The following is an 8,504-nucleotide window of genomic DNA, read 5'->3' as shown; positions in this document are numbered from 1 at the left end:
TTTGCCTCCCTCCTGCCGTCCCAGCTACCCCCGATGTTGCGGTCCCGCCCTGTTCTGCCGTCCCTGCGGTTATGGGCCCTGCCGCCGCTGTCCCCGCGGTCCTCCCGCCTTCCCCCGCCGACACCGTGGTTCCCGGCTCCGCCACCCCGCCCACCCTCGGCATCGCCGTTCCCGCTGCTCAGCTCCCCTCCACCCCCTCCGTGCCGCCCGCGCCGCCTTGCCGCCCCACAGGCTCCGCTTTCCCGGCACCCGTGGAGCCGCCGGCCCCGCCGCTGCCGCCGCCGTCCAGCGACACCGATCTGAGCGGTGCGGCCCGGGCCGATCCGAAACTCCTGCTGCCGTACACCACTCCCCCATGCTGCCCTGCGGCGCTGACGCCATCCACGCATGTGCAATCACAGCTTTTATCGCCGAGGCTCCTGCCGCCGTCCCCGCGCCCCCCGTGCCTTCCCCCCCCGTGCCAGCCTGTCAAACCGCGGAGGGGGAGAGAAATGCCCACTTCTAAAACATCAGAACAAGTCCAAAAATACCAGCGTCACGCAGTTTCAAATCACCAAGTTGAAAATTTCCAAAGGAATCCAATTGCAAAATACCAGAATACGGGGTTCCAAAATTCCAAAATGATTCAGTTTCAAAATAGTAAACTAGTGAGTTCCAAAATATGAAAAGCACCCAATTTCAAAATATCAAATTGCAAAATACCAGTTCTCAGATGTCTTACACCGGCAGGATTCCCAAACCCAAATGAACGCAATTATTGTCAAAACGGGATGTGCGCTACCAAAATGACTATTTTCTTCCCTGAAAAGCTTTCCCTGGTGATCATCAATACACGTAGTTATTTTGATCATTTAGCCGGGCGTAATAGAACTTTTACTTTAAAACCCAACATTTGTAGCGGTCCTCAGCTCGCGTCCATGACCCGCAGCATCCGGGCGGGACCGCCGGGGCCGGGATCGAAGCGCAGAGCGAGCCTGGTCCCCGCGGCTGCGTGGGGAAAGACCAAGCGGCGAGCAAAGGGAGCATTTATAAACTATATCGATATTCCACTGAAATTCAGGGCAGAGCAGCGACGGGGGCGCTCAGGTTCGGCCAGGATTAGCCCTAAACGAGCCGGGCAAACGCGCGACCGCTCAAGGGAAGCGGAAGTCAGTAACCGGTAGTCGCCTAGGACCCCGTGAGGAATTTCCTCCGTAATCACAAACCCAGCACACAGGGGATTTATGCGGCAGAATCCCAATTTTGGCCACGGCACCCGGAGGAGGAAACCGGTTCTCTATCGCGGAAATGAAAGCCCAGCACCCCGGCGTATCAGGGACGGACAGCGGGACACGTAAGGGAGGGAACGATCGGCAGGATGTTTCTGCGCCTCACCCCCACCCCCACCCCCCCCCCCCCCCCCCCAACTCCAAGGTGCAGCCGCCTCAGGCGTGACTGGCGAGGATGAGAAGGGAGCAGCTCCTTGCAGAGGCAGTTTTGAGAGGGTCACCCGGGCAAGGCTCGCGCAGGGAGCCGCCAGAGGGGCCAGCGGGGGCATCCCGGGAGTTCCTCCGGGAACGAGGGTCACGGCACCCAGCAGGGACCGGGGGATCAGGCGGTTTCACCCGGGCGGGGAGCGTCACTTTAAGATAAAGCCGAGAGAAAAGCCCGTCCTGCCGAGCAGGGTCACCCGAGCGGGCGGGGCAGCACGCACATTCCCGGCGGGGGGGGGGCGGGGGGGCGGCAGTTTTCAGCTTTCCTCTTCTACCTCGCTACTCCATCTCCACAGCCCCAAAGAAGGGATGGGTTATCAGGAAAAAAGGTGTTTAAGCTGAGGGAAAAAGCTTTCTTTTCCCCAATTGCCTGTGTTTGAATTGAACAGAAATCCACTTCCCCTGCAATTTTGATAGTCTCAATTGGAGGTAACTCTGCCTTTTCTGTGCTGTTAGAGATATTAATTGATAGAGAATGCCCATTTTCTATTTTTTTCCACTTTAAGTGGAAAGGGAAAGCAGGGATGATGCTTTTTTATGGATCTGAATTAACCGAAAAATGCCCCCTTTTCAATCACCAGAGAGATTTAAAGTGAGGAAAACCACTCTTTTTCCCAATATTTGATGGGTTTAAATTAAAGGGGAGAAACCATTTATTTACCACTGTATCCGTTTAAGTGGAGGTAGCTGCCCCATTTGCTCATTTTTAGCGTTGCCTTTTCCAGCATGTCCTGGGGTGACTTTATGATACCGGTATCCCCAATTGTCTGGTTTATGTTAAATATTAAGTTCTGCACCTTTAAGACTGGCTATGAAAGCGAGAGCGGGGGGGAAGAAGAAGCACGCCGTTTGCGTTAAGGAACAAACATCACTCCCACACATCCCGCTCCTGGACCGCGGTGTCTGCAGCATGGACAGACAGCGGGACAGAGCTTCTCTCTGGCTTTTAGTTGGTTTTAGCTAGCTGAGGCAGAGGAGTTCTCTGGACCTTGGTTTTTTTTTCGTTTTTTTATTTCCTTGGATCTGTGCAAACCTGCTCTGGACCGAACACCCAGCCAAACCCCGGGAGCTCACGCCTTTGGCCCACCGGGGCCCGGGCCTCGGCACTTTTCAGCGCCGGAAGGACCGATAAGAACCCGAGCGAGGCGAGCTACACCACATGAAAAGGACTTTTCTTCCTAGACTTGCCATCCCATCGAACAGTGAGAGATTTTATTATTTCATATTATTCAATTTCTGTTAAATAAACAGCTTTTTCCACTTCTTTCCAAGGAATTTTTTTTTTCCTTTCCTGGACCAGTTGGTAGGGAGGGGTCATTTCCCTGGGGAAACCCCCATTTGGAGTTTTCCTCCCTAATTTGCCCTAAACTAGGACACAGCATTTCAAGGGTTTAAAGCTGCATTTCAGGGTACCTCTACCCACGCCCCGGCACCAAATATTTCCAACAGGAGCGAGTCCAGCAGGTATGTAACGGTAATGCCAGCTGGGAGTCTATTCTTTTTCTTATTTTCATTTATAATGTAGAGAGCCCTAATTAGAGGTCCCTATGAGACACCATTCATATCTATACTATTCTTCTCCACCCTAATTAATCACAGGGGGAGTGCTACTTAGTAATCACTAATAAATAATTATGCAAGTCCATAAATTATCCAACTTAGCCGGCAACACTGCTGAAACACAAAGTTTTGCTTCTTACCTTTTTTTTTTCCTTTGCTCCATTGCTCTGAGTAATTGCAGTAAAAAAAGAAAACACTGTCTTTTCCCAAAAAGTTTTCTTCTACGCAGAGCTCCTTACCTCAATTTTAACTCAGAGGAGCCAAACAGCTACGGTCCCTCTGAGGGCTTTTATACCCGGTGGGATTTGCCGCCTCCCTTTTCCCAGGCAGCGTGGGAAAAAGAGGCGGGCTCAATTAGGGGTATATTAACCCCAGGCTGTGCTAAGGGGCATTATTCCCTCCAAGGGAATCAGCTGTGCTGAAGAGCTTGTCTCTCATTTCAGCGAAGAGGCTCTTTCAATTTACTCCAACCTGCTTTTAGCAGGTATCTTTTGGGCATTTGAAGCAGCAGAGGTTTTGAAAACACCTTGAAGAAAGCATTATGGAACACAGGGAGTATTTAAGTTCATGATTTTGGGTGGGGAGTTCAGGGGTGATAAGATGCTTTTATAATGATTCTTCTGTTTGGGTTTTTTTTAGGAGGATTGCAGTTTCCTGAAGTTCTAGGTCACGTCAAGTGCGATACTTCAGATTCTCTCAGCAGATTCAGCGTGACACAAAAGGGAACCGCTGCGGCAGCTTTCCTTAGCAGCAGATTGGTCTCTCCGATGGATTCGCTTCAGAGAGATAAGTCGAGGGCTGTGGTCACAGAGGGGATCGAAGCAGGGTAGTGGGTTAGGATTCACACCAGTTAGGGTTTTGAGTCAGCTATGGGGAGGGGGAGGTTTGAGAACTGGCCTTTGGGGCCACCATGAGGGAAAGGCTCACTTTGGCTAACAATGCTGAGGCGGGCAGGGCAGAGCAGTCCCAAGGTGTGTTGTCACTTGTCTGTTGTGCTTTCTGTGTCTTCCGTTCATCTCGTGTAACATGTCTCTTGCCTTAGTCCTCCCAGGAGCTTATGAGAAACCCCAGGTCCTTCCGGTCATCTCCCATCTTTGCGTTCCTCGGCCCGGGGCCGACGCCGGCGAAGTTTCGATTCGGGAGGTCAGACAGGGGTCAGAATCGCATCTCTGTTCAGCAGCATCCGATCGGATGTCTTTTTAGGTCTTGTTCTCAGCTGTGTTGACAGCTGTATGCAGTTATCTTTTTTTACAGTGGATAAGGACTTGTGCCGATTCAAAGGCAGGCAGAGGCTTCCAGCCACAGGATTCTCAGGCATCCATCTCCGCCGTTCTCGGAATAAGTCGTTCCATTAGCATCTTTTTCCTCTGGGGTCATCCGAGCCCGGCGGGCTCGCCTTCGGTCCCTCCTCGGTCATCTCGTTCAGCATTTTCTCGGTCCTCGTGAGGATTTTCTCGTCTCAGAGTTTTCTCTCCCTGTCGTGTCCCCTCGTCTCACGTGTCACGGGTGTCTGGGGGTATTCGGTCCGGAACTGTTCTGCCCTGCCGCCCGGCCCTGTTGCAGATGTTCAAGGACAAGTCCCGGGCACTTGTAATTGGAGACTCGTAATACGGGCTGTAGTTGGAGTCTAGGTAGTATTCTTATGTTGGCAGAAGGTGTCTGGAGCTGTGAAGTTACCCTGCAGCACTTTGACCTTTTTCCTAACTTTCTTTCAGATGCGGATGGATCGACCTCCCGGCAGAGCGCCTTGTCCCAGATGAGGGGATCCCCCTGAGAAGGTCGGTCACGGTTCTTCTTTTGCAGTGGGGCTGGAGTCGGTCACTGTGTTACAGCTCTGCTCTTTGTATTTTTTTTCAGGAAGTAAAGCTGGATAGCAGCAGTGAAGGTGAAGCATTGTGAAGGTGAGCCTCGGTTGGTGGAGAGAAGCAGTTGTTCTTGCTGGGGTCTCAGTTTCTGCTATAACTTTAATCCCTTGTTTTTTTATGTTAGGTGGTCTACTTGCAAGATATCCCAGCCCAGGATGCCAGAGGACAGGTGGGTGCAAGCTCTAAGTGTGTTTTGGTGTTTAAGTCCCTGGTTTGCTGATAATGTTTAGTTCTCTGAGATAGAATGAAAGAACCATATCACGAATCCCACCTTGTGGATCCTGACACGAATTGGTGTCACGGACAGGATTCTGAGAGACAGAAGGGGTTGCAGATTTGTCGTGCACTCAGTATCGGGGGAAAGACGTTTCGCTTCAGCCCCCCCTAGCCTGCCACGCCGGTGAGCAGTGTCTAGAAAGCAAGGGAGGCGATTCGAATTTCTCAAAAACTGCACACGCCTCGGTGCAAAGCACCCCACACTCATTTGAGGGCTCTGTCTTCAGAATTTTACAAGGGATATTTGAATGCAAGAGTTTGGACTGACTGATTTTTCTGTTTAAAGTACTTGTTTGCTGATAATGTTTAGTTCTCTAAGATAGAATGAAGGAACCACATGACAAATCCCACCTTGTGGATCCTGACACAAATCGGTGTCACGGACAGGATTCTGAGAGACAGAAGGGGTTGCAGATTTGTTGTGCACTCAGTCTCGGGCAAGGACGTTTCGCCTCAGCCGCCCCTAGCCTGCCACGCCGGTGAGCAGTGTCTAGAAAGCAAGGGAGGCGATTTGAATTTTTTAAGAACTGCACATGCCTAGATGCAAAGCACCCCACACTCGTTTGAGGGCTCTGTCTTCAGAATTTTACAAGGGATATTTGAGTACAAGAGTTTGGACTGACTGATTTTTCTGTTTAAAGTACTTGTTTGCTGATAATGTTTAGTTCTCTAAGATAGAATGAAGGAACCACATGACAAATCCCACCTTGTGGATCCTGACACGAATTGGTGTCACGGACAGGATTCTGAGAGACAGAAGGGGTTGCAGATTTTGTTGTGCACTCAGTCTCGGGCAAAGACGTTTCGCCTCAGCCGCCCCTAGCCTGCCACGCTGGTGAGCAGTGTCTAGAAAGCAAGGGAGGCGATTCGAATTTTTTAAGAACTGCACACGCCTAGATGCAAAGCACCCCACACTCGTTTGAGGGCTCTGTCTTCAGAATTTTACAAGGGATATTTGAGTACAAGAGTTTGGACTGACTGATTTTTCTGTTTAAAGTACTTGTTTGCTGATAATGTTTAGTTCTCTAAGATAGAATGAAGGAACCACATGACAAATCCCACCTCGTGGATCCCGACACGAATCGGTGTCACGGACAGGATTCTGAGAGACAGAAGGGGTTGCAGATTTGTCGTGCACTCGGTATCGGGGGAAAGACGTTTCGCCTCAGCCGCCCCTAGCCTGCCATGCCGGTGAGCAGTGTCTAGAAAGCAAGGGAGGCGATTCGAATTTTTTAAAAACTGCACATGCCTAGATGCAAAGCACCCCACACTCATTTGAGGGCTCTGTCTTCAGAACTTTACAGGGGATCTTTGAGTACGAGAGGTGGGACTGAGTGGTTTTTCTTCTGTTTAAGTCCCTGGTTGGCTGACAAGCTTTCGTAGTCCAAGATGGAATAAAGGAACCGCATCAGGAATTCCACCTTGTGGATGGTGCCAGTCATATTTTCTGTTTTGTCCGAGGTTCCGTGCAGAGAGGCAGAGCCGAAGTTTGTGATCGGCCGCACCGAAGCCGGTGCGGGGGACGTCTCGATGTACACATCCTATCAAGGATGGGTCTTGTCCTATTACGTTACAGAAGGTAAGCATCACAGGTGGAAGTTGGAATCAGGGGAAAAGCATTTATCATCAGTGGAGCCAATTTGAAGTTACGGTACAGGACAGGGCTGTAGTGCGGTGGGCCCCTCTGAAGCCAAGGGAGAGGGTTTCTTTTCGAGCTCCCCAGAGCTTTTGCCGGGCAGGGCAGTTCCAATCCATCCTCTCATGCTCTCGCGTTTCACGTCGTCGGCCATCTCAGCCTCTCGACGTCGTCGTGGATTTTTTCGTCCGAGGAACCGGCCTTCGCATCCCTGCGGCTATCGCCACGTTCACCCAGCAGACATCGCCTGTGCTTGCCTCTGTAAAAAGTGCCTTGTGCTGTGCTTGCCTCTGTAAAAAGTGCCTTGTGCTGTGCTTGCCTCTGTAAAAAGTGCCTTGTGCTGTGCTTGCCTCTGTAAAAAGTGCCTTGTGCTGTGCTTGCCTCTGTAAAAAGTGCCTTGTGCTGTGCTTGCCTCTGTAAAAAGTGCCTTGTGCTGTGCTTGCCTCTGTAAAAAGTGCCTTGGCTTGGAGCTGCCCTGCCCTGGCACATAGTTAGAGTTAGGTAGAACAGGTATAAAAGGTTATAGGTCCTGTTTTCTATGAGGTTTTTGTGTACAAAATGTGTGGGCCTAGAGGGGGGCTGAGTCCTAGCTACCATACAATCCCTCACTGACCACCTTGTGTTGTCTTGCAGGTCTCTGATACCTATTTTCTGAGGATCTACCATTTGATGCTGAGAAGCAGCAGCGAGAAGATATCTTGGGGCATTTTGTTTAGCACAGTGTTTTAATTAAGGGTTGCGGTCACTGTGTGAGTTAGTCTCCTGCTGTGTGTCAGAGCGTGTCTGTCTGTGAGAGTCGGTGGGTCTGGGTGTGCTTGTGTGTGTGTGCGTGTTGAGCGGTTCTAACCTTGTGTGTATTGCTTTTGCATTTCAGGACTTTGAATTCACATTTAAATTTAGAATAAAAAATCCCCAGCTGGGGGGGTTTTTTTTTTTTTCCCTCCCAGCTGGGGTTTTTTTTCCTCGGTCCCGGCCGGTCTGCGAGGCGACAGTCATCGCCTAAGTTTGGGCACGGACCGGCCCCGGACCGGGGTTTTCGTCAGGCAGGCCGATTTTTGAGGCCCCCGGGAACCGAGTTCCCGTGGGGTAGGAGGGGCGGGTGTGTGTTGTGGGGTTCTAACCTTGTGTGTATTGCTTTTGCTTTTCAGGACTTTGAATTCACATTTAAATTTAGAATAAAAAATCCCCAGCTGGGGGGGTTTTTTTTTTTTCCCTCCCAGCTGGGGTTTTTTTTCCTCGGTCCCGGCCGGTCTGCGAGGCGACAGTCATCGCCTAAGTTTGGGCACGGACCGGCCCCGGACCGGGGTTTTCGTCAGGCAGGCCGATTTTTGAGGCCCCCGGGAACCGAGTTCCCGTGGGGTAGGAGGGGCGGGTGTGTGTTGTGGGGTTCTAACCTTGTGTGTATTGCTTTTGCTTTTCAGGACTTTGAATTCACATTTAAATTTAGAATAAAAAATCCCCAGCTGGGGGGGTTTTTTTTTTTTCCCCCCCAGCTGGGGTTTTTTTTCCTCGGTCCCGGCCGGTCTGCGAGGCGACAGTCATCGCCTAAGTTTGGGCACGGACCGGCCCCAGACCGGGGTTTTCGTCAGGCAGGCCGATTTTTGAGGCCCCCGGGAACCGAGTTCCCGTGGGGTAGGAGGGGCGGGTGTGTGTTGTGGGGTTCTAACCTTGTGTGTATTGCTTTTGCTTTTCAGG

General features: G+C 51.2%; 1 long non-coding RNA gene across 2 annotated transcripts; it reads left to right on the top strand.

Annotated features, from left to right (window-relative positions):
• Positions 1-4,603: 4,603 nt before the first annotated feature.
• On the top strand, positions 4,604-6,700 carry LOC131585887 (uncharacterized). Of its 2 annotated transcripts, XR_009279060.1 has the most exons (4): positions 4,604-4,810; positions 4,890-4,933; positions 5,022-5,066; positions 6,635-6,700. It is a non-coding gene; the product is annotated as an uncharacterized LOC131585887 (long non-coding RNA). The 2 variants fall into 2 exon arrangements; XR_009279059.1 differs by lacking the exon at positions 6,635-6,700 and having other exon boundaries at positions 5,022-5,119.
• The last annotated feature ends 1,804 nt before the right edge of the window (positions 6,701-8,504 follow it).

The sequence above is a fragment of the Poecile atricapillus genome, chromosome 17 (assembly GCF_030490865.1).
Source record: "Poecile atricapillus isolate bPoeAtr1 chromosome 17, bPoeAtr1.hap1, whole genome shotgun sequence".
Lineage (NCBI taxonomy): Eukaryota > Metazoa > Chordata > Aves > Passeriformes > Paridae > Poecile > Poecile atricapillus.
Note: the sequence above shows the minus strand (reverse complement) of the source record. Positions and strands in the feature narration are given on the sequence as shown.